Below are 24,743 nucleotides of genomic sequence, written 5' to 3'. Positions count from 1 at the left end.
GTTGCTTTATATTGTGTTGGCATAAATCACAAAAAAGGGGGAGATTGAAAGGGAAATGTGCCCTTGGGCCATTTCTAAGTATTTTGGTGATTGAGTGCAAACACAAGGGCCTAAATGTGAAAATATGCTCATGGATGAACAAAGTGTAAATCACAAGTAAAGGTATGTTTCTAAGCCTTAGTACATTAGTTTTGTGTACTAACATCTTGTCTAAGTGTTAGAAACAGGAGAAAGAAGAAAAGAAAAGAAGTGGAGAGTGGCTGTGTACAGCCAAAGGCTGCTTCGGGCTGGGGCACCGGACTGTCCGGTGTGCACCGGACAGTGTCCGGTGCGCCAGATCAGCGCAGCGCAAACCAGCCGCTCTCGGGTTTTTCTCCGGCGACTTCGGCTAAAATTCACCGGACTGTCCGGTGTGCACCGGACTGTCCGGTGAGCCAACGGTCGGCCGGGCCAACGGTCGGCCGCGCGATCGGCGCGCGACACGTGGCCGAGCCAACGGTCGGAAGGGAGCACCGGACTGTCCGGTGTGCACCGGACTGTCCGGTGCGCCAGATCTGCAACGGTCGGCAACGGTCGGCTTCGCTTTCTATGGAAACAAATCGGGCACCGGACAGTGTCCGGTGTGCACCGGACTGTCCGGTGCGCCACGAGACAGAAGGCAAAGATGGCCTTCCAGATTTGTTCCCAACGGCTCCTAGCTGCCTTGGGGCTATAAAAGGGACCCCTTGGCGCATGGAGGAGTACACCAAGCATTCCTTGAGCACTCTTGATCACTCACACATCAATCTCGCGCACTTGTTCGACATTCTAGTGATTTGAGCTCCGTTCTAGTGTGCTAGTCTTTTGAGCTCAAGTCTGGGTCTTGTGTGTGCGTATTCGCTGTGATCTTTGTGTCGTGTGTGAGTTGCTAATCCCTCCTTTGCTCTGTGATTCTCTGTGAACATCTTTTGTAAGGGCGAGAGGCTCCAAGTTGTGGAGATTCCTCGCAAACGGGATTGAGAAAAGAAAAGCAAGAACACCGTGGTATTCAAGTTGATCATTGGATCACTTGAGAGGAGTTGAGTGCAACTCTCGTCCGTTGGGACGCCACAACGTGGAGTAGGCAAGTTTTGTACTTGGCCGAACCACGGGATAACCACTGTGTCATCTCTGTGATTGGATTCTTGTGGTTATTGTGTTTTGACTCCTCTCTAGCCACTTGGCATAAACTGTGCTAACACCTAATCAAGTTTTGTGGCTATAAGTTTAAGTTTTTACAGGATCACCTATTCACCCCCCCCCCTCTAGGTGCTCTCAAGCACTCTCTCAGCCAGCCTCGAAATGAAGCGGCTAAGGGCGGCTAATGATCCCGTAAGCTTCTGGACGTCCTTGACTCGGGCTAGGGGCCTCATTGACTCGATCGCTCTAATTTTCTCCGGGTTCGCTTCAATGCCCCGGTACGAAACCAGGAATCCCAGCAACTTCCCAGCGGAAATGCCAAAAACGCATTTGTCTGGGTTCAGCTTTGTGCGGGTTGCCTGTAGCTTGTCGAAGACCAGGGTTAAGTCCTCCACTAGGGTCGACCTTCTCTTAGTCTTGACTACAATGTCATCGATATAGACTTCTACTTTGTCCCTAATCAGGTCCCCAAAAGTCTTACTCATCGCCCGTACAAATGTAGGCAAGGCGTTTTTCAGACTGTACGACATAACAACATAGCCGTAAAGCCCATCCACTGTTACAAAAGCGGTATGCTTCCTATCTTCCCTGGACATCTGGATTTGATGGAAACTAGAGTAAGCGTCTAAGAATGACAATAGGTCACACCCGGAGGTACAATCCACGATTTGGTCTATACGTGGAAGTGGGTACGGGTCCTTGGGACATGCCTTATTCAGGCTGGTGTAGTCGATGCACATCCAAAGCTTCCCATTCGCCTTGGGGACGATGACTGGGTTGGCTAGCCATATTGGGTGATGAACCTCTTCGATGAAGCCAGCGTCTAGCAGCTTCCGGACCTCCTTTCAGATGAAGTCCTGCCACTCAACAGATTGTCTACGAGGCTTCTGACTCACCGGCCTGGCGTCGGGGTTGATCTTCAGGCGGTGCTCGATCACCTTCCTGGGGATCCCAGGCATCTGCGACGACTCCCATGCGAACACGTCGGCATTTGCCTGGAGGAAGGCAACGAGCGTGAGTTCCTATTTCTCGTCCAGATCACCTGCAATGCGAGTGGTCTGGGTGGAATCCGTAGCGAGCCGGATGGCTTTGACGGGGACACCATCCGCTCCGGATGGTTGTACCTTTGGTACCTTGGGGGCGCCTTGGTACCAAAGGTTGAGGGATTCCTGTCTCCGTCGTCTGGGCAAGCAGCCTCTACCGCTAGGGCGTGCAGCTTCTCTACGGCCGCAAGTGCGGCGGCACGGTCACCCTGCACGGTGAGGACCCCAATTGGGGATGGCATCTTGAGGACAAAATACCCGTAATGGGCAATGGCCATGAACCGGTATAGGGCCGGCCTGCCAATGATGGCGTTAAAGGGGAGGTTGACTTCCACAACGTCGAACACGACGTTCTCCGTGCGGAAGTTCTCCTCTGTCCCAAATGTAACCGGGAGTGCGATGCTCCCAAGGGGATACACCGGCTGTGGGCCCACTCCGGAGGATGGGCGTGAGGGTCCCAGACGGGACCATGGGATTTGCAGCTGCCTGAATGCAGCATGGCTGATGAGGTTGAGGCCTGCCCCGCCGTCAATCAACACATGGTGCAACCGCATGTTGGCGATGACAGGGGCGGTGATGAGTGGCAGTATGCCGGCCCCTGCCATGTTGTCGGGGCAGTCGGATGCCCTGAAGGAGATGGTGGTGCTCCTCTATCATTGATGTGGGGCAGCCTTCGGGACCCCTGGAGTTGCCGACAGGACCTCATAGCGTAGGGACTTAACGTTCCTGCGAGAGGTGAGTTCCCAGCTCCCGCCGTACATGACGTACAACTTCTTGCGGCGGTTGCTGTCATCCCCGGAGTCGGAATCTCCAGTGAAGACGTCCTTGAGGTCCCCCTCGGGTGGTTGATACCCGAGTTTTCGTTCTCCCGCAGCCACCTCGTCATCGTCGACCCTCTCCTTTCCAGGCCGGCGACAGGGTGAGGAGCCATCCTTGGACGACTGCTCGCGCCGCTCACTTACGTGCTTCACGAGCTTGATGATCTCGCGGCATTCCGAGGCACTGTGGAGAGCGTTGGGATGCACTGGCACGAGCCGCTGTTGCCTCCCTATAGCCGGGGCACTTATTGCGCTCGCCCCGTCCTCTAATCGCGGTTGCGACAGTCGGAGCGGCAAACTGCGGCTTCTCATAGCCACGGTTCTTCTTCTTTTTGCCGTTCTGGGAGACTGCACCGGCGCCTCCCATCTGGTCGACTTCGGTTTGCGGCACCGAGTGCCATGCACGGCCCTCGGCTGCTCTCGCGCACTTATCTGCCAGAGTGAAGAGAGTGGAGACAGTCTCCACATCGTGCGTGGCTAACTTCTCCAACATCTTTTCATCACGTACTCCCTGGCGGAAGGCCGTGATGATAGAGGCATCTGATATATGAGGTATGGTGCCCCATACCTTGGTGAAGCGAGATATGAACGTCCGGAGAGTCTCCCCGGGCTCCTGCCTTACTGCGTGGAGGTGGGCCTCCACACCGTGTAGCTGGTAAGCGCTGGCAAAGTTCGCAACGAACCACGCGTAGAGCTCTTCCCAGGAGTAGATTGACCCTAGGGTGAGATTCACAAGCCAAGTCCGGGCAGGTCCAGGCAAGGCAACATGAAAATATGTCGCCATCACAACGGTGTTTCCACCTGCTGTTGTGATAGCAGTGACGTACACCTGCAGGAACTCTGACGGGTTTGATGTTCCGTCGTACTTTTTCGGCAAGTGCGGTCGGAACTTGGGTGGCCATGATGCTGCGCGGAGATGATCCGCGAGTGCGGCGCAGCCCACGCCGGCCAAGGGGACACCCGCTTGGGACCGGGTGCTCATTGGGGCATGCGGTGCTACCGCAGCGAAGTCTTGATCGAGGTTGCGACCCTCGATGTTTTGGCAGCGCTCGCGCGCCCTTTCCAAAGAGACCCGGGCGTTCTCTCCTGCACGCCTGCGGTTGAGTTCTGCCCGAAGGTCGTTGGTCTATGCACCCCTCACTGAGGGTGAGCGCACAGACGCCGACGCCTCATGTTGGTGTCGGGATGATCATGGCCTTGACCTGGTCGAGGTAGAATGCGCCATGCCGAGCAGTCGGTCGACGTTGTCCCGCCACTGCTTCATGGCCCCTCGTGAGGCTGTGGGGCTTGGAGGGTGGCGGAGCAACTCCCTGGCTGCTGATAATGCTCCCGAAGCCGCCCTCGACGGAGTCCGGGATGTCTGCGCAGCTGTATGCTGCCGTGCAGCGTGCACAGTAGCAGTGCCCGGCACTGGGCAGTTGGGAACAGGTGGTGTGGAAGAAATAGCTTCTTCCTCCACCAGGAAATCCGTTGATGTCTCGGCGCGGTGCTCCACGATTTGCACCATCATGCCGAGCGAGGAAACAAGCAAAAACCTAATGCCTAGCCCGTACCTGGCGCGCCAAATGTCGGAGAGGGAATTCTCCGGCCGGGTGGCGGAATGCACCCGCCCTAAATCCTAAGATGAGGAGGGGGCTTAAGCGTTTTGCCTGTCCTGCTAAACGATCACCGAGCATATGAACACACGAGGATTTAGAGTGGTTCGGGCCGCCGGAGCGTAATACCCTACTCCACTGTGTGTTGGATTGCTGTGGAAGCTTGAGTCTTTTTTCTGGGTCTGTGCGTTCGTCTGTCGTGTGCCCTCCCTTTTATAGCTCGAAGGGGGCACGTACAAGGGTGCTGGACCCCGACATGTGGGCCCAGGGGCAAAACGGAGGGAACTCATATAGAAGTATCTGAAAGTCGCCTAGAGGGGGGTGAATAGGGCGAATCTGAAATTTATAAACTTAAGCACGACTACAAGCCGGGTTAGCGTTAGAAATATAAACGAGTTCGAGAGAGAGGGTGAAAAAACAAATCGCAAGCAAATAAAGAGTGAGACACAAGGATTTGATTTACCGAGGTTCAGTTCTTGCGAACCTACTCCCCGTTGAGGTGGTCACAAAGACCGGGTCTCTTTCAACCCTTTCCCTCTCTCAAACGGTCACTTAGACCGAGTGAGCTTCTCTTCTCAATCAACCAGAACACAAAGTTCCCGCAAGGACCACCACACAATTGGTGTCTTTTGCCTCGATTACAAATGGGTTTGATCACAAGAAGAATGAGAAAGAAAAAGCAATCCAAGCGCAAGAGCTCAAATGAACACAAGTCACTCTCTCACTAGTCACTATTTGATTTGGAATGAACTAAGGACTTGGGAGAGAATTTGATCTCTTTGGTGTGTCTTGTATTGAATGCTATAGCTCTTGTAAGGTGTAGGAAGTTGGAAGACTTGGATGCCATTGAATGTGGGGTGGTTGGAGTATTTATAGCCCCAACCACCAAAAGTGGCCGTTGGGAGACTGCTGTCGCATGGCGCACCGGACAGTCCGGTGCGCCACCGGACACTGTCCGGTGCACCAGCCACGTCAGCAGGTCATTGGGTTTTGACCGTTGGAGCTCTGACTGGTGGGGCCTCTGGGCTGTCCGGTGGTGCACTGGACAGGTCCTGTAGACTGTCCGGTGCGCCGCCAGGCGCTGCTCTGACTCTGGCGCGCACTGTAGCGCATTGAATGCGTTTGCAGTCGACCGTTGGCGCGAAGTAGCCGTTGCTCCACTGGCACACTGGACAGTCCGGTGAATTATAGCGGAGCGGCCTTCCATTTTCCCGAAGGTGGCAAGTTCAGCTTCGAGTTCCCTGGTGCACCGGACACTGTCCGGTGGTGCACCCGACACTGTCCGGTGGCACACCAGACAGTCCGGTGCGCCAGACCAGGGTGCCATTTGGGATGTATTTAGCTCTCTTTATTTGAACCCATCTTTGGTCTTTTTATTGGCTTGTTGTGAACCTCTGGCACCTGTAAAACTTATAGACTAGAGCAAACTAGTTAGTCCAATTATTTGTGTTGGGCAATTCAACCACCAAAATCAATTTAGGAAAAGGTGTAAGCCTATTTCCCTTTCAATCTCCCCCTTTTTGGTGATTGATGCCAACACAAACCAAAGCAAATATAGAAGTGCATAATTGAACTAGTTTGCATAATGTAAGTGCAAAGGTTACTTAGAATTGAACCAATATATATTCTCATAGGATACGCATGGATTGATTTCTTTTTTATTTTCAACATTTTGGACCACGCTTGCACCACATGTTTTGTTTTTGCAAATTCTTTTGTAAATTCTTTTCAAAGTCCTTTTGCAAATAGTCAAAGGTAAATGAATAAGATTTTGAGAAGCATTTTCAAGATTTGAAATTTTATCCCCCTGTTTCAAATGCTTTTCCTTTGACTAAACAAAACTCCCCTCAATAAAAATCCTCCTCTTAGTGTTCAAGAGGGTTTTGCAATTTTAGAAGATACTAGTACTTTCTCCCCCTTTCGAACACAAGAAGATATCAATTTGAAAACATAAAATTCGTTGGTGGTGCGGTCCTTTTGCTTTGGGCTAATACTTTCTCCCCCTTTGGCATGAATCGCCAAAAACAAATATTTTGAGTGAAATATAAGCCCCTTCTAATTACTTTCTCCCCCTTTGGCGAACAAAATATGAGTGAAGATTATACCAAAGTTGGAGAGTGGCTTGGAGCAACGGCGAAGGATGAGTAATTTGATGGAGTGGAGTGGAAGCCTTTGTCTTCGCCGAAGACTCCAATTTCTTTTCAATCTATGACTTAGCATAATATGCACTTGAAAACCCATTAGTCATAGCACATGAAAGAGATATGATCAAAGGTATATTAATGAGCTATGTGTGCAAAACATCAAAAGAAATTCCGAGAATCAAGAATATTTAGCTCATGCCTAAGTTTGTTAAAGGTTTGTTCATCTAGTGGCTTGGTAAAGATATCGGCTAATTGTTCTTTAGTGTTGATATAAGCAATCTCGATATCCCCCTTTTGTTGGTGATCCCTTAGAAAATGATACTGAATGGCTATGTGTTTAGTGCGGCTATGCTCAACGGGATTATCCGCCATGCGGATTGCACTCTCATTATCACATAGAAGAGGGACTTTGGTTAATTTGTAACCATAGTCCCTGAGGGTTTGCCTCATCCAAAGCAATTGTGCGCAACAATGGCCTGCGGCAATATACTCGGCCTCAGCGGTAGAAAGAGCTACGAAATTTTGCTTCTTTGAAGCCCAAGACACCAGAGACCTTCCCAAGAACTGGCAAGTCCCCAATGTGCTCTTTCTATTAATTTTACACCCCGCCCAATCGGCATCCGAATAACCAATTAAGTCAAATGTGGATCCCCGAGGGTACCAAAGCCCAAACTTAGGAGTATAAACTAAATATCTCAAGATTCGTTTTACGCCCATAAGGTGAGCTTCCTTAGGGTCGGCTTGGAATCTTGCACACATGCATACAGAAAGCATAATGTCCGGTCGTGAAGCACATAAATAGAGTAAAGAACCTATCATCGACCGGTATACCTTTTGATCTACGGATTTACCTCCCGTGTCGAGGTCGAGATGTCCATTGGTTCCCATGGGTGTCTTGATGGGCTTGGCATCCTTCATCCCAAACTTGTTTAGAATGTCTTGAATATACTTCGTTTGGCTAATGAAGGTGCCCTCTTGGAGTTGCTTCACTTGAAATCCCAAGAAGTACTTCAACTCCCCCATCATAGACATCTCGAATTTCTGTGTCATGATCCTACTAAATTCCTCACATGTAGATTCGTTAGTAGACCCAAATATAATATCATCAACATAAATTTGGCATACAAACAAATCATTGTCAAGAGTTTTAGTAAATAAAGTAGGATCAGCCTTTCCGACTTTGAAGCCATTAGTGATAAGGAAATCTCTTAGGCATTCATACCATGCCCTTGGGGCTTGCTTGAGCCCTTAAAGCGCCTTAGAGAGTTTATATACATAGTTAGGGTACTCACTATCTTCAAAGCCGGGAGGTTGCTCAACATAGACCTCCTACTTGATTGGTCCATTGAGGAAGGCACTTTTCACGTCCATTTGGTAAAGCTTAAAGCCATGGTAAGTAGCATAGGCAAGTAAAATGCGAATTGATTCTAGCCTAGCTACGAGTGCATAGGTTTCACCAAATCCAAACCTTCGACTTGTGAATATCCCTTGGCCACAAGTCGGGCTTTGTTCCTTGTCACCACACCATGCTCGTCTTGCTTGTTGTAGAAGACCCACTTGGTTCCTACAACATTTTGATTAGGACGTGGAACCAAATGCCATACCTCGTTCCTAGTGAAGTTGTTGAGCTCCTCTTGCATTGCCACCACCCAATCCGAATCCTGTAGTGCTTCCTCTACCCTGTGTGGCTCAATAGAGGAAACACGAGATCGAGTAGTTACCCCCTTTTGAATATCGCCGAGGATGGTGTTCACGGGGTGATCTCGTTGAATTGCTTGGTGGACTCTTGGGTGTGGCGGTCTTGGAACTTGTTCATCTTCCTCATCTTGATCATGGGCATCCCCCCTTGATCATTGCTCTCCTCTTGAGGTGGCTCAACTTCTTGATCTTCTCCTTCATCATTTTGAGCCTCATTCTTATCTTGAGTTGGTGGAGATGCTTGCATGGAGGAAGATGGTTGATCTTGTGCATTTGTAGGCTCTTTGGATTCCTTAGGACACACATCCCCAATGGACATGTTCCTTAGCGCGACGCATGGAGCCTCTTCATCACCTATCTCATCAAGATCAACTTGCTCTACTTGAGAGCCGTTAGTCTCATCAAACACAATGTAACAAGAAACTTCAACTTGTCTAGAGGACTTGTTAAAGACTCTATATGCCCTTGTGTTTGAATCATATCCTAGTAAAAAGCCTTCTACAGCCTTAGGAGCAAATTTGGATTTTCTACCTCTTTTAACAAGAATAAAGCATTTGCTACCAAAGACTCTAAAATATGAAACATTGGGCTTTTACCGTTAAGGAGTTTGTAAGATGTCTTCTTGAGGATTCGGTGTAGATATAACCGGTTGATGGCGTAGCACGCGGTGTTGACCGCCTCGGCCCAAAACCAATCCGAAGTTTTGTACTCATCAAGCATGGTTCTTGCCATGTCCAGTAGAGTTCGATTCTTCCTCTCCACTACACCGTTTTGTTGTGGCGTGTTGGGAGAAGAGAACTCATGCTTGATGCCCTCCTCCTCAAGGAAGCCTTCAATTTGAGAGTTCTTGAACTCCGTCCCGTTGTCGCTTCTAATTTTCTTGATCCTTAAGCCGAACTCGTTTTGAGCCCATCTCAAGAATCCCTTTAAGGTCTCTTGGGTATGAGATTTTTCCTGCAAAAAGAACACCCAAGTGAAGCGAGAATAATCATCCACAATAACTAGACAGTACTTACTCCCGCCGAATAGGTCCATGTGTAGGAGCTCGAGTGGTCTGTTAGTTGTCATGACGTTCTTGTGTGGATGATGAACACCAACTTGCTTCCCTGCCTGACATGCGCTACAAATCCTGTCTTTCTCAAAATGAACATTTGTTAGTCCCAAAATGTGTTCTCCCTTTAGAAGCTTGTGAAGATTCTTCATTCCAACATGTGCTAGTCGGCGATGCCAGAGCCAGCCCATGTTAGTCTTAGCAATTAAGCAAGTGTCGAGTTCAGCTCTATCAAAATCTACTAAGTATAGCTGACCCTCTAACACTCCCTTAAATGCCATTGAATCATCACTTCTTCTAAAGACAGTAACACATGTATCCGTAAAGAGACAGTTGTAACCCATTTTGCATAATTGCAAAACTGAAAGCAAGTTGTAATCTAAAGAATCTACAAGAAAACATTGGAAATGGAGTGGTCAGGAGATATAGCAATTTTACCCAATCCTTTAACCAAACCTTAATTTCCATCCCCGAATGTGATAGCTCATTGAGGATCTTGGTTTTTCTCGTAGGAGGAGAACATCTTCTTCTCCCCTGTCATATGGTTTGTGCACCCACTGTCGATGATCCAACTTGAGCCCCCGGATGCATAAACCTACAAAACAAGTGTTGGGGGCCTTCGGCTTCCGAAGGTCCTCAAAAACATGATTTGACAATGTTTTCCAAGTGAAATATGTGAACAGGTATCTTCGAAATCGGGTCATGAGTATACAAGAGCATGGTCAGGACGAAGCCTGAGCGAGACGAAAGGTGATTATGACGAAGGATAAGGTGATCACGAAGCTGTGCGCAGAAAAACTTCGGCATGATAGCAGAGAAGGGGAACCGACTTAAAGATGAAAAGGCAAATTAGACCTCAAAGAATTACTATAGAGTTATTGATAAATGTAAAGGGCATGAATGTAATTCTACATGGGCTGCGTCCCTTGCCTATAAATAAATGAACAGTACTCCTGTACTGTTCACGCTGACTTGGCATTCGCTTTTTGCATCACGCCTGTACCTTTACTTTCTGTCAAACCAAAGGTACATTTGTAATTTGTTATTGTGAATATGATAATGCGAATAAAGATGAGTTGACGATAATGTTTATATTATTTTTCGTGTTTTGTATATGAATTTTTCCTCATCGTTTATTGTGCTTATGAAGGCTTTTCTTTCACAATCTTCGTCCGAAGTTCATTATATCCGAAGGGACATAATGTCTTGAAGGACGAAGGTCTTTAACATTTAACACTTTTCATGTTGCCTTGTTCTTAACTCTTAGCATTTGAGAACAAGTCCCCAACATTGGCGCCCACCTCCGGTGAACTCACTTCCACTTTTTGAGTTTTGAACACCTTCGGCAAGCATAGACCTTCGTCATGCCGCCGAAGAAAGCTTCAGCAACAGGGGCTGCAGCTCTGCAACCACTGGATCCCAACCAGGAGACTCTCTCTCTTCGGGAGGCCCGAATCCAGAAGAGGAAGGCCACCAACCCAACGCCTTAGGAGGATGAACTGGATCAAGAGATCAGAGATATGGAGATGCTTCATCAACAGGTACAGAGGAAGAAGGAAAAGTTGGCTAGGCTAGCTGACCTGCAAAGGCAGATAGACGAAGCCTCTGAAGAAGTTCGCCATCTTACTCAAGATGAGCAGAACCGAAGGCCTCAGCACAGAGAGCTTCATTAGGAGGGCTTCTTCAACGAAGATGACTGGTATGAGAATTTCCATCATGGAAATTTTGCTTTTGATGATGCTTCTCCTCTATCAGCAGAACTGCAGGCTACACCTTGGCCTCCGTCCTACAAGCCACCCAACTCCCCATGTACGACGACCATTCAGATCCGAAGCAATTTCTGATGAGTTACGAAGCAACAATATCTTCATATGGTGGCAATACTGCAGTCATGGCGAAATCTTTCGTCATGGCAGTCAAGAGTGTTGCACAAACCTGGTACTCCTCCCTTCGGCCAGGAACAATCACATCATGGCAGAAGCTGAAGGATATGCTGATCACCAGTTTTCAAGGATTCCAAACGAAGCCGGTCACTGCTCAAGCCTTATTCCAGTGCACCCAAGATCATGAGGAATATCTTCAGGCGTATGTCCGAAGATTCTTACGCCTGAGGGCACAAGCACCAACTGTGCCCAATGAAATTGTCATTGAGGCCATGATCAAGGGGCTTCGGCCGGGACCTTCGGCCCAGTACTTTGCCAGGAAACCCCCTCAGACTCTGGAGAAGTTGCTTCAGAAGATGGATGAATACATCCGCGCCGACAACGACTTTCGACAAAGAAGGGAGGAAGCTTACAAATTCTCCGAAATAGCCAGGGGCTTCGGAGGGAGGTTTCATCCCAGACATGTCAGATCGATTCATTCCACCCAGAATGATGACAGGGGAGGCCAGCAGCAGAGGCCGCAATATTCCTCCCAGGCTTCTCAGGCTTTGGGGCAGCAACAGAGTTATCCTCGGCCTCCAGCTCCAAGGGGCAGAGGTGCCAGGGGCTTCGGAGGAAGATTCGGGGATCAGCCAAGGAAAATCTATTGCTTATTCTGTGGTGAAGACAAGGGCCACACCACCAGGATGTTCCATGTTACCATCCAAAAACAAAAAGAAATAGCAGAAGCTGTAGCCCAACAGACTCAGCCGAAGCAAGTCCTACATACTGCTTCATACCACTCGCCCTATATCCCAGAGTATGTGGGTAACCACCCTACCGCTTCTGTTGCTTCGGCAAGTCAATCTCAGGCATCTTGGCAACAGCTTCCACCTCCACCACCAATGCAACGAGGCCAGCAGCCAGAAGGGAGTCAGCATACTCAACACCAACGAGACTTCAGAGAAGAGTCCGAAGCTCGCACAGTCAATAGTACTGTGCCAGAATCGAAGCACATTTATTGACAAATATCCTACTTCGGCAGCAGTTTTTACATTCAATATCATTTTCTTTTTAATAAGGAACAACTATTGAGACTAAGTGTTTTTGTCGTTTTTAATTTCTTGTAATATCTTCGACTTTGCTATAGTACAAGTATACCTTCTCCACAGAATAACGGAGTCCAAAAGTCGCCGAAGCATAAGAACTTATGGTTACGTGGTGAATCTTCGAAATAACAAAAAGTTGTTCCTAAGGGAGCGCAGCGTAAGTTTTCTGCTCAAAAGTCATTCCGAAGGGAATGCAGAGCTTACAGCGAAAAATAAACGCTGATTCCGCTGAAAGTAAAAGGCGAAGAAGCTCCTAAGGGAGGCTTACAGCGAAAAATAAACGCTGATTCAGCTGAAAGTAAAAGGCGAAGAAGCTCCTAAGGGAGGCTTACAGTGAAAAAAACATCGATCTTCAGCAAATATCATTTTGCATAACATCACATCATCACATCATTTGCATAGCATAACATCATACATCATATTGCATCAACGACGCAAGAAGGGGGTCTCAGTATTGACATTCGAAGGTTGTTTCGAAGAAATAGTGCCAGGGCACAAAAATAGTTATTGAAGAGTTATACCTTCATCAAAATGGAAAGATCTATTGATTATTGATTTTACGAGGATTGGTTACTGATTTTATGAGAACACGGATATTATTTACGAAGCATGAAAAGAAGGGAAGGTGTTTTTTCGCCGAAGGCTAAAAAACGGTATGTATAAGAAGTTTCATGCATCGTAAAGAATAGAACCATAAACAGCTAATATATTACATTCAAAGTTACAGAATATTACACATGTTTCTCAACAAACATTACATTCTAAATGTTTTTACAATAACATCTATTCTTCCCTTAGAACTATTTCTGCAGCTTCGTTTAGTAGCTGATCAACAACTTTATCCATGATGGCTTCAGCCATTTTTCTAATTTCGTCACCCCCTTCGCGTGGGGGTCCGCCGATGGCTCGGTAGGCTCTGAGGGAGGAGAAAGTACGACTTTATTACAAAACGTAAACAAGTCCGAAATCAAAAATTACAACAAAGAGCCGAAAACCACTAGTCAATACCTAATTGCCCTTCGGGATCCACACTTTTTTCAGCGGCCTCTGCTACTTTCCTAGCGTCATGAATGCCCTTCTCGCTTTTTCGTATAATTTCCTGGGCCATTTCCCGACCACCATTGTCCCAGATGTCGGTGAAAAATTTTCCACCGACCAAGCTCGCTTCGACCGAAGGGTCTTTTATATCTTCAGAGGATAAGGCGGCTTCGGATTGTGCTAAGAATTTTACATGGTCACAGCCTTTCCTCTCCAAAATGGTAGCAATCCCCCTGGCACCCGAAAAGGCGCATATGTCTCCTCGACTATTTAAAATTTCTTCAAAAGCTTCAGCTTCGTGGCTGATCCATCCAATTGGGCCTTCGGGGTCACCCCTTATGAAGTTCTCCTCACTTGAGAATGCGCCAACGCTGGCGAAGCTGGTTTTTATTGTCTTAACACATTCCATAGATTTTTCATAGCATCTTTTCTTAGATGCACGAAGCTCTTCAACATTTTTCTCCAAATGATTTGCCCATTGTTCACTGATTTTTCATTTTGTTTCTTCAAGTGTGCGCTCCTCTTTAGCTCTGGCTAGTTGTTTTCGAAGATCTTCAATTTCACGCTTCTGAGCCTCAGCTTGAGCTTTAAAAGTAGCTTCGTCTTCTTTTATTCTATTTATCAATGAATATAATATTTTATCTTTTTCGAGACCTTCGTTCCTTAGTTCAATTACTTCGGAACGAAGGTTGCTCAGGGCCATAACACACCCTTCGTCTTCAGCATCTTTTTGAGCCCTGAGGGCATTGCTAAGTATAAGGCCCTGCAAAAAGTTTGGTTTCAATAAGTTTAAACAAATGAAAAATTTTGGTTTCAATAAATAATACAAAGACCTCATTTTTGCACCTTTAAGCTATTGTACGCCAAGCTGTCGGCCAGCTCGTTTTTCGACAACACCGAGAGCCCATTTTCTAGTGTTGGGAATCCGAAGCTCTTGCTCATCTCCCGACAGACAGAAATCTCCTTGCTGTCAGGGAGACAATACAAGAAGTCTTCTTCTCCGATGCCGTTGAATATCAACGCCCCCTTTGGATATTTCAGTTTTTGGGCATAAAACTGGGCCTCTTGCTTTTCTTTTTCAGTCAACTTTTTCCCCGAAGCATGTCGTAAAATATAATCGAAGGCTTCGGAAGATGCTTCGGGGGCGGCAGTGCCAGTTTCTTCAGCCAAAATTTGTTCTGATATTTCTGTTTCTTCGGCTTCCAAGGTTTCACCTTGGTGGGCTCTGAAGGCCCAGCTTCAGTCTCAGATTGGTGCTTTGAAGCTTCGGCACCAAAGGCCTCAATATGCACTTCGGAAGTTTCAACAATTTTCTTCGGAGTCGTGCTTGAAGACTTTATTGTCTCCAAAACATCCAGCACATTAACCATCCTTTTTCTTTTGGGGGTCATTGCTGGACCCTTTTGGCTCTTTAGTGTTTCAATTTTTGCTGAAGGACTTAAAATTTCATATGTCCTTGTTTCTGTAGCCTTCGGTTCTTCTATTTTCTTCATTTTCGGCATTATGATTGGCTCTTCAACATTCGGTAGGGGAGTTGGCTCCTTGGATTCGGTGGCCGAAGAGGTTTCACCGACATATTCAGGCACTGTGGCCGGATCAATATACCGTGGCCGGTGAGTAAGAACCTTTATCTTTTTCCTCTCCGACGCTGGCTCACTAGGAATGGCTGAAGCAACTTCCTTTGCTGAAGCAGTATTTTTTCTTTTCTGATCCTGTGTTGGATAACGGTAGTCGGGGTAGACAAACCCAATTACATCAAATACTCGGTTGAGTCTCTTCTTCTTTCGGCCTCCGAAGGCCGCTGATAGTGCAGTATCTTCGGCCTTCGAGTATGATCCAAGCAGTTCATCACTTATGGCCTCAATACTTTTCAGCCAATCATCATCTGGCTCGACGAACTTATCTCCGTATTTGAATGTGTATTTTAGTCTAACTAGTCCACCTTCGTCAGGTTCCCTGACAGTTTCCTTCAGCATTTCCCACTTTTCTGCAAGTGGCCATACTCTGAAGGCAATGTGTTCTTGGATCAAATCCCTTGTCCCAATAAAAGAGCAAACCACGCCGAAGGCTCTCTGGCATTCTTCGGCTGCTTCATCCATTTCCACCTTCGGCCTCCGGAGGCCGAAGCGTTGCCAGATAGGGCGCATAATGATATCTTTAATATCTTCCCGTGTTTTCAAGTCATTCTTCACATAAAACCATTCCGTCATCCAGTCGCCGGGCCACCTCTTTCGAAAGGTTGGCACGGGACAGCTTGACCTAGACCGGGCACCGAAGCTGTAGCAGCCAAAATTGTTGTGATACTGCTCTTTACCCTAGGGTTTTGTCTCATACAATAGCTCATGTATGTTGCAGAAACTTTTTGCATTTGGTTTAAACCTTGGCTCCTCACGGCCCAGACGAAGATGCCCATCCTTAAGATTGCTTCGGGAGTAAGTTGATGAAGGCAGATTTCAAATATCTTCAATACTTCCACGACAAAACTGCTCAAGGGAAACCGCAGTCCAGCCTTTAAGAAGCTTCGGAATATCACGACTTCATTCTCCTCGGGAGTCGGACAAGTTTTCTCTCCTTCGTCAGCCCTCACAATAGACAAGTCCCGAAAATATCTACCCCTCATATTGACAAGATGGCTTTGTTTAATACTTGATTTACCAAAAACCGCATGGCTTGGTCGCCAAGGTCGATCTTCGGAATCTTCACCACCACTATCCACATCATAACTGTCACTGTCACCAGTGTCTTCAGATAAACCCTCCAAAATCTCCCTAGTAATCTTCTCTGTATTTGTCTTTGCTATTGATTGAAGAAAGCCGAGATGCATCTCCTCAGAAAGGCTCAGCTTCGATTCAGCAACAGCTTTCTTATCTTCAGACATCTTCGAAAATGCTGAGAAAGTGCTCTCGAAACCGAAGCTTAAAAATTTAAAAAGCCAAGCAAGTGTTGTTGCGCAAGGGCTAAAAGTCGAGTGAGCAAAACCAGATGGCAAGAAAGTGTGCCAAATAAACTCGTGGTGAGCTCTTATTTATACACCTAGTGCATTAAAAACTGGGGGTCCCGCTTGTCAATGACTGTTGCTATTCTAGCAAAGGGAAGGTGTTTTTTCGGACCTTCGGCTTAAAGCCTTCGTCCATATCACAATATGAATTTATCACTAATAAATTAATATAGCGAGGGGCTACTGTTGGGGGACTTCGGCTTCCGAAGGTCCTCAAAAACATGATTTGACAATGTTTTCCAAGTGAAATATGTGAACAGGTATCTTCGGAATCGGGTCATGAGTATACAAGAGCATGGTCAGGATGAAGCCTGAGCGAGACGAAAGGTGATTATGACGAAGGATAAGGTGATCACGAAGATGTGCGCAGAAAAACTTCGGCATGATAGCAGAGAAGGGGAACCGACTTAAAGATGAAAAGGCAAATTAGACCTCGAAGAATTACTATAGAGTTATTGATAAATGTAAAGGGCATGAATGTAATTCTACATGGGCTGCGTCCCTTGCCTATAAATAGATGAACAATACTCCCGTACTGTTCACGCTGACTTGGCATTCGCTTTTTGCATCACGCATGTACCTTTACTTTCCGTCAAACCGAAGGTACATTTGTAATTTGTTATTGTGAATATGATAATGCAGATAAAGATGAGTTGACGATAATGTTTATATTATTTTTCGTATTTTGTATATGAATTTTTCCTCATCGTTTATTGTGCTTATGAAGGCTTTTCTTTCACAATCTTCGTCCGAAGTTCATTATATCCGAAGGGACATAATGTCTTGAAGGACGAAGGTCTTTAACATTTAACACTTTTCATGTTGCCTTGTTCTTAACTCTTAGCATTTGAGAACAAGTCCCCAACAACAAGTTTAGTTCTTGATTTTAGGTACCCAAACGGTTTTGGGTCCTTTGGCATTAGATACAAGAACTTTGGGTACCCAAACACAAGTCTTGATGCCCTTGTGTTTGTCCCCAACATACTTGGCAACTACCTTGCCTGATTTGTTGGTTAGCACATAAGATGCATCAAAAGTTTTAAATGAAATGTTATGATCATTTGATGCAGCATGAGTTTTCTTTTTAGTCAATCTAGCATCGGTTGATTGCCTAGAACTAGATGTCTCACCCTTATACATAAAAGCATGATTAGGGCCAGAGTGAGACTTCCTAGAATGAATTCTCCTAATTTTGCTCTCGGGATAACCGGCAGGGTACAAAATGTAACCCTCGTTATCCTGAGGCATGGGAGCCTTGCCCTTAACAAAGTTAGACAATTTTTTAGGAGGGGCATTAAGTTTGACATTGTCCCCCTTTTGGAAGCCAATGCCATCCTTGATGCCAGGGCGTCTCCCACTATAGAGCATGCTTCTAGCAAATTTAAAATTTTCATTTTCTAAGTCATGCTCATTAATCTTAGCATTAAGTTGAGCTATGTGATCATTTTGTTTCTTAATTAATGCTAGGTGATCATGAATAGCATCAACATTAATATTTCTACATCTAGTACAAATGGAAACATGCTCAACAGTAGATGTAGAGGGTTTGCAAGATTTTAGTTCAACAATCTTAGCATGTAAAATGTCATTTTCACTTCTAAGATTGGAAATCGTAATATTGCAAACATCTAAATCTTTAGCCTTAGCAATTAAATTTTCATTATCATTTCTAAGGCTAGCAAGAGAGATATTCAATTCTTCAATCTTAGCAAGTAAACTAACATTATCATCTCTAAGATTGGGAATTGAAACATCACTAACATTAGAATCAACCTTAGCAATTAATTTAGCATTTTCATTTCTAAGGTTGGCAATAATATCATTACAAGTGCTTAACTCAGTAGATAATTTTTCAAATTTTTCTACTTCTAGAGTATAAGCATTCTTAACCTTAACACGCTTCTTGTTTTCTTTAATAAGGAAGTCCTCTTGAGAGTCCAAGAGTTCATCCTTCTCATGAATAGCACTAATTAATTCATTTAATTTTTCCTTTTGTTGCATGTTTAGGTTGGCAAAAAGGGTGCGCAAATTATCCTCCTTATCACAAGAGTTATCCTCATCACTAGAGGTTTCATATTTAGTGGAGGATTTTGATTTTACCTTCTTCCTTTTGCCGTCCTTTGCCATGAGGCACTTGTGGCCGACGTTGGGGAAGAGGAGTCCCTTGGTGACGGCGATGTTGGCGGCGTCCTCGTCGGAGGAGGAGTCGGAGGAGCTCTCGTTGGAGTCCCACTCGCGACACACATGGGCATCGCCGCCCTTCTTCTTGTAGTATCTCTTCTTTTCGCTCCTCTTTCCCTTCTTGTCATCGCCCCTGTCACTATCACTAGATAATGGACATTTAGCAATGAAATGACCGGGCTTACCACACTTGTAGCACACTTTCTTAGAGCGGGATTTGTAGTCCTTCCCCCTCCTTTGCTTGAGGATTTGGCGGAAGCTTTTGATGATGAGCGCCATCTCCTCATTATCGAGCTTAGAGGCGTCGATGGGTTGTCTACTTGATGTAGACTCCTCCTTTTTCTCCTCCGTTGCCTTGAATGCAACGGGTTGTGCTTCGGGCGTGGAGGGGCCATCTAGCTCGATGATTTTCTTTGAGCCTTTGATCATCAACTCAAAGCTCACAAAAATTCCTATCACTTCTTTGGGAGACATTAGTGTGTATATAGGATTACCACGAATTAATTGAACTTGCGTAGGGTTAAGAAAAACAAGTGATCTAAGAATAACCTTGACCATTTCATGGTCATCCCATTTTGTGCTCCCGAGGTTGCGCACTTGGTTAACCAAGGTCTTGAGCCGGTTGTACATTGCTTGAGAGTCCTCGCCTTGGTTGAGTCGGAACCGACCAAGCTCCCCCTCGATCGTCTCCCGCTTGGTGATTTTAGTCACCTCATCTCCTTCGTGCGCAGTTTTAAGCACGTCCCAAATCTCCTTGGCGCTCTTTAATCCTTGCACCTTGTTATACTCCTCTCGACTTAGAGAGGCGAGGAGTATAGTGGTGGCTTGAGAGTTGAAGTGTCGGATTTGGGCGACCTCGTCCGAATCATAGTCTTCATCCCTGGTGATGGTACCTGTACTCCAATCTCAACAACATCCCAAATGCTAGTGTGGAGTGAGGTTAGATGATGCCTCATTTTATCACTCCACATATTATAATCTTCACCATCAAACATAGGTGGTTTGCCTAATGGGACGGAAAGTAATGGAGTACGTTTGGAAATGCGAGGGTAGCGTAGGGGAATCTTACTAAACTTCTTGTGCTCATGGCGCTTAGAAGTTACGGACGGCGTGTCGGAGCCGGAGGTGGATGGCGACGAAGAGTCAGTCTCGTAGTAGACCACCTTCCTCATCTTCTTCGTCTTGTCATCGCTCCAACGCGACTTGTCGTGTGAAGGGGATCCCTTCACCTTGTTGGCGGACTCCCTAGATGGAGACTTCCCATGGCTTGCGGCGGGCTTCTCGCCGATCCTGATCTCCCTCTTGGCGGATGCTCCCGACATTAATTTGAGCGGTTAGGCTCTAATGAAGCACCGAGCTCCGATACCAATTGAAAGTCGCCTAGAGGGGGGGGGTGAATAGGGAGAATCTGAAATTTATAAACTTAAGCACAACTACAAGCTGGGTTAGCGTTAGAAATATAAACGAGTTCGAGAGAGAGGGTGAAAAAACAAATCACAAGCAAATAAAGAGTGAGACACAAGGATTTGTTTTACCGAGGTTCAGTTCTTGCGAACCTACTCCCCGTTGAAGTGGTCACAAAGACCGGGTCTCTTTCAACCCTTTCCCTCTCTCAAACGGTCACTTAGACCGAGTGAGCTTCTCTTCTCAATCAACCGGAACACAAAGTTCCCGCAAGGACCACCACACAATTGGTGTCTTTTGCCTCGATTACAAATGGGTTTGATCACAAGAAGAATGAGAAAGAAAAAGCAATCCAAGCACAAGAGCTCAAATGAACACAAGTCACTCTCTCACTAGTCACTATTTGATTTGGAATGAACTAAGGACTTGGAAGAGAATTTGATCTCTTTGGTGTGTCTTGTATTGAATGCTATAGCTCTTGTAAGGTGTAGGAAGTTGGAAGACTTGGACGCCATTGAATGTGGGGTGGTTGGGGTATTTATAGCCCCAACCACCAAAAGTGGTCGTTGGGAGACTGCTGTCCATGGCGCACCGGACAGTCCGGTGCGCCACCGGACACTGTCCGGTGCGCCAGCCACGTCAGCAGGCCGTTGGGTTCTGACCGTTGGAGCTCTGACTGGTGGGGCCTCTGGGTTGTCCGGTGGTGCACCGGACAGGTCCTATAGACTGTCCGGTGCGCCGCCAGGCGCTGCTCTAACTCTAGCGCGCACTGTAGCGTATTGAATGCGTTTGCAGTCGACCGTTGGCGCGAAGTAGCCGTTGCTCCACTGGCACACCGGACAGTCCGGTGTGACACCGAACACTGTCCGGTGCTTCACCGGACAGTCCGGTGAATTATAGCGGAGCGGCCTCCCATTTTCCCGAAGGTGGCAAGTTCAGCTTCGAGTTCCCTGGTGTACCAGACACTGTCTGGTGGCACACCGGACAGTCCGGTGCCCCAGACCAGGGTGCCATTTGGGATGTCTTTAGCTCTCTTTATTTGAACCCATCTTTGGTCTTTTTATTGGCTTGTTGTGAACCCCTGGCACCTGTAAAACTTATAGACTAGAGCAAACTAGTTAGTCCAATTATTTGTGTTGGGCAATTCAACCACCAAAATCAATTTAGGAAAAGGTGTAAGCCTATTTCCCTTTCAGTATCCAATGCCAGTGCTGCCCAGAAGATCTCCGAGTGCCATAATGTCTGTAGCGTAATCAGTATTGATATCCTGCGCTGCTTCCTCGTAAACGCGCGAGCCATGATGAGTGCAGTCCATTTCGCAGCATGGGCGCACTACCTGCCAACGGAATGGACAGGCATGCCGCCTGCAAGATGGTTTGGTCGTCGTTCGTCAGAGGAGTGGACAGGGCGCATTCAATATTGAGGCAGCACAGCGCCTACCAGCGGAGTGGCAGGGCTCTTTAAATGGCAAGGCGGCACATCACTCGCCAGTGGAATAGACAGGCGGCGTGTCCTATCCTCAATAAATGCAGCGCCGTGCGGCCCAGAGGCCTTACGTCAGGCTCCACCCACTGGCTCATGTCACGGGCAGTGAGCCACGTGGCATCATCGGGTCTCTGCCTGAGCAGGGAGCAGAAGTGTACTGGGTATGGTCCGGACACGTGATGGCACCGGGCCCCCGCTTGGCCTTAAGAAAGGCCTGGGTATTCTTTGTCCCGGGATCCTGGGACCCCACTGAGAGAGGCCTGGACCCCCACCGAGAGGTCCGAGACCCGTCCTGGGGGTACGGCGTCACCCTCCGTGGAGGTCCTGGACTCTGCCCGGAGGTCCGGTCCGTATATGCAGGGGTCCGGTACTGTCCCATGGGGGTCCGGACCCATCGTTGATACCTTGGAGTGTATTACCTTCTCCGGCCACGTGGCGGCCCCTGAGCCATCCATGTGGTGGGGGCAGGTGCTGTTTATCGCGTGTCTAGAGATAGACGCGCGGGCACCGCGCCTTCATACTATAGTAAGGGGTACCCCTGTTCTAGGGTACCGACATGCTAAAGATCGTGCACGAAGGAGATGAGGTGACCAAGATCACCAAGCGGGAAACAATCAAGGGGGAGCTCGGTCGATTCATCCTCAACCAAGGAGAGGAGCCACAAGCTATGTACAAACGGCTTAAGACCTTGGTGAACCAAGTGCGCAACCTCGGGAGAATAAAATGGGATGACCATGAAATGGTCAAGGTTATTCTAAGATCACTTGTTTTTCGTAATCCTACACAAGTTCAATTAATTCGTGGTGATCCTAGATATAAGCTAATGTCTCCCGAAGAGGTTATAGGAAAGTTTGTGAGCTTTGAGTTGATGATCAAAGGTTCCAAACAAATTGTCGAGCAAGGCATCACCTCCACTCCCGAGGTGCAACCCATCGCATTCAAAGCGATGGAAGAAAAGAAGGAAGAGTCTACATCAAGTAGGCTCCCCATCGATGCCTACAAGCTCGACAACGAGGAAATGGCGCTCATCATCAAGAGCTTCTGCCAAATCCTCAAGCAAAGGAGGGGGAAGGATTACAAACCCCGCTCCAAGAAAGTATGCTACAAGTGTGGTAAGCCCAGTCATTTTATTGCTAAATGTCCATTATCAAGTGATAGTGACAGGGGCGACGACAAGAAGGGAAGGAGGAAGGAAAAGAAGAAGTACTACAAGAAGAAGGGCGGCGATGCCCACGCGTGTCGGGAATGGGACTCCGATGAGAGCTCCACCGACTCCTCCGACGAGGACGCCGCCAACATCGCCGTCAACAAGGGCCTTCTCTTCCCCAACATCGGCCACAAGTGCCTCATGGCAAAGAACGGCAAGAAAAAGAAGGTACAAGCTAGAACCACCCCCAAGTATACTACATCTAGTGATGAGGGTAGTTCTAGTGATGATGAAGATGACTTGCTTAGTCTTTTTGCCAATCTTAACATGCAACAAAAGGAAAAATTAAATGAATTAATATGCGCCATTCATGAGAAGGATGATCTCTTGGACAACCAAGAGGAATTCCTTATTAAGGAAAACAAAAAGCATCACTAGTAAGAATGTGATCATCAGTGACGATTTTCTAGTGACGCTGGTGACTTCAGTCACAGATTGATACATTTCTATGACCAAATTGACATCTTCGTCAACAATTACAAGGGTCGAAGATTAGACTTGAATATTAAAGACGAAAATGAAAGGAACGTCATAGACGAAAATGAAAGGAACGTCACAGATTAATTTGGCTTGATCGGCTGACGTAATGATGAAATAAATTGGTCACAGATGAGTTTTAGTAAAAAACGGCCCACGTGTACACACCACTTGACGGCGTGGGATCCTTGGCCTACATGGGCCGCAGTTTTTTGGGACACAGCCCCCACCTGGTGACGCGGACCCGGCCCAGTACTGGAAGCGGCAGTTAATTATTTGGCAAAAAAAAGGTGCGCCCGCGGAGCTTCGAACCAGGGACCTGCGACTTGCGTTAAATCGTTGCTACCACCAGACTACACACTTGTTCGTGTATATAAGGAAACTATCCGTCTGTTAACAGGTGTTCCCATCTGTCGTTATGTTAACAGGTTTTCCCAGCCGCCATTCTGCGATCTGCATGGTTCGCCTGTTCTGATTTTTCCTGCTGCGATCTGCGCTTCTGCGATCGACCGTCAGGTTACGGCACACAACGACGCCGGCGTCTGTCGTCGTCCGCTTGATCGGCAACTGGGTAGCGTCGCAGCGAACGAGCAATCTTGTCGCCTGATCCATTGATCCAACTGTGTTGGAAGAACGGCGTCGTCTGCAAACAGCGAGGCAGAGAAGCTTCGGGCGCGGCAAAGCAGCGGCGTCTTGCGCATAGCTACTGCGGGCGTGGACAGAACAGCGGCAGGGCGGGGAGAAAAGACAAGGTTTGATGTGTTGTGTTTTTGACAATAAGGTTCTATGTGCGTTTGAATTTTATTTCATATATGCATGTGTTTGATGTGGTTTTCAATTTTGTTCAATGTAATCATAGTTATGGAGTTAATGCAAGTTTTAATTTATTGTCAAAATAGATGGATAGAATATGGGTTTATGGGAAACAATTCACACCTGCATATGTGAAAGGAGTTGAAGAGTTCATGAATTTTGTTACTGAAAGATACCCAGAAGACACAGACATTCGTTGTCCGTGCGTGAATTGTCTTAATCAAAGGTTGCGACCTCAGAGTGAAGTAGAAACTCATATACACATTTATGGAATGTCAGCTACATACACGAGGTGGATTCATCATGGGGAGTCGGCAGATACAGAAGTTGAGGGTATAGAGGAGGATGTTGAAGGATATGATAATGACTTTGGGATACATATGGATGTGGACGATGATGTTTACGATGATGATCATGGAGTACCTGAGATGATCGGTGAACTGTTTGCAGCGGCAGAGGCTGATGGAGAAGAGCCAAGATTTGCAGGAGTTCTTGGAGATTCAAAGAAGGCACTTAGTCCGGGTTCTAGCCATTCAAAATTTTCTTTTATGGTGAGGATGTTGTATATGAAGTCTCGTTATCGAATCAGCAATACAGCATTTTCAGCAATGATGAAGCTGATGTCCGATGGATATCCTAACAGTGAGTTGCCAAAATCATAT

Source organism: Zea mays, chromosome 4, assembly GCF_902167145.1.
Source record: "Zea mays cultivar B73 chromosome 4, Zm-B73-REFERENCE-NAM-5.0, whole genome shotgun sequence".
NCBI classification, from domain to species: Eukaryota; Viridiplantae; Streptophyta; class Magnoliopsida; order Poales; family Poaceae; genus Zea; species Zea mays.
Note: the sequence above shows the minus strand (reverse complement) of the source record.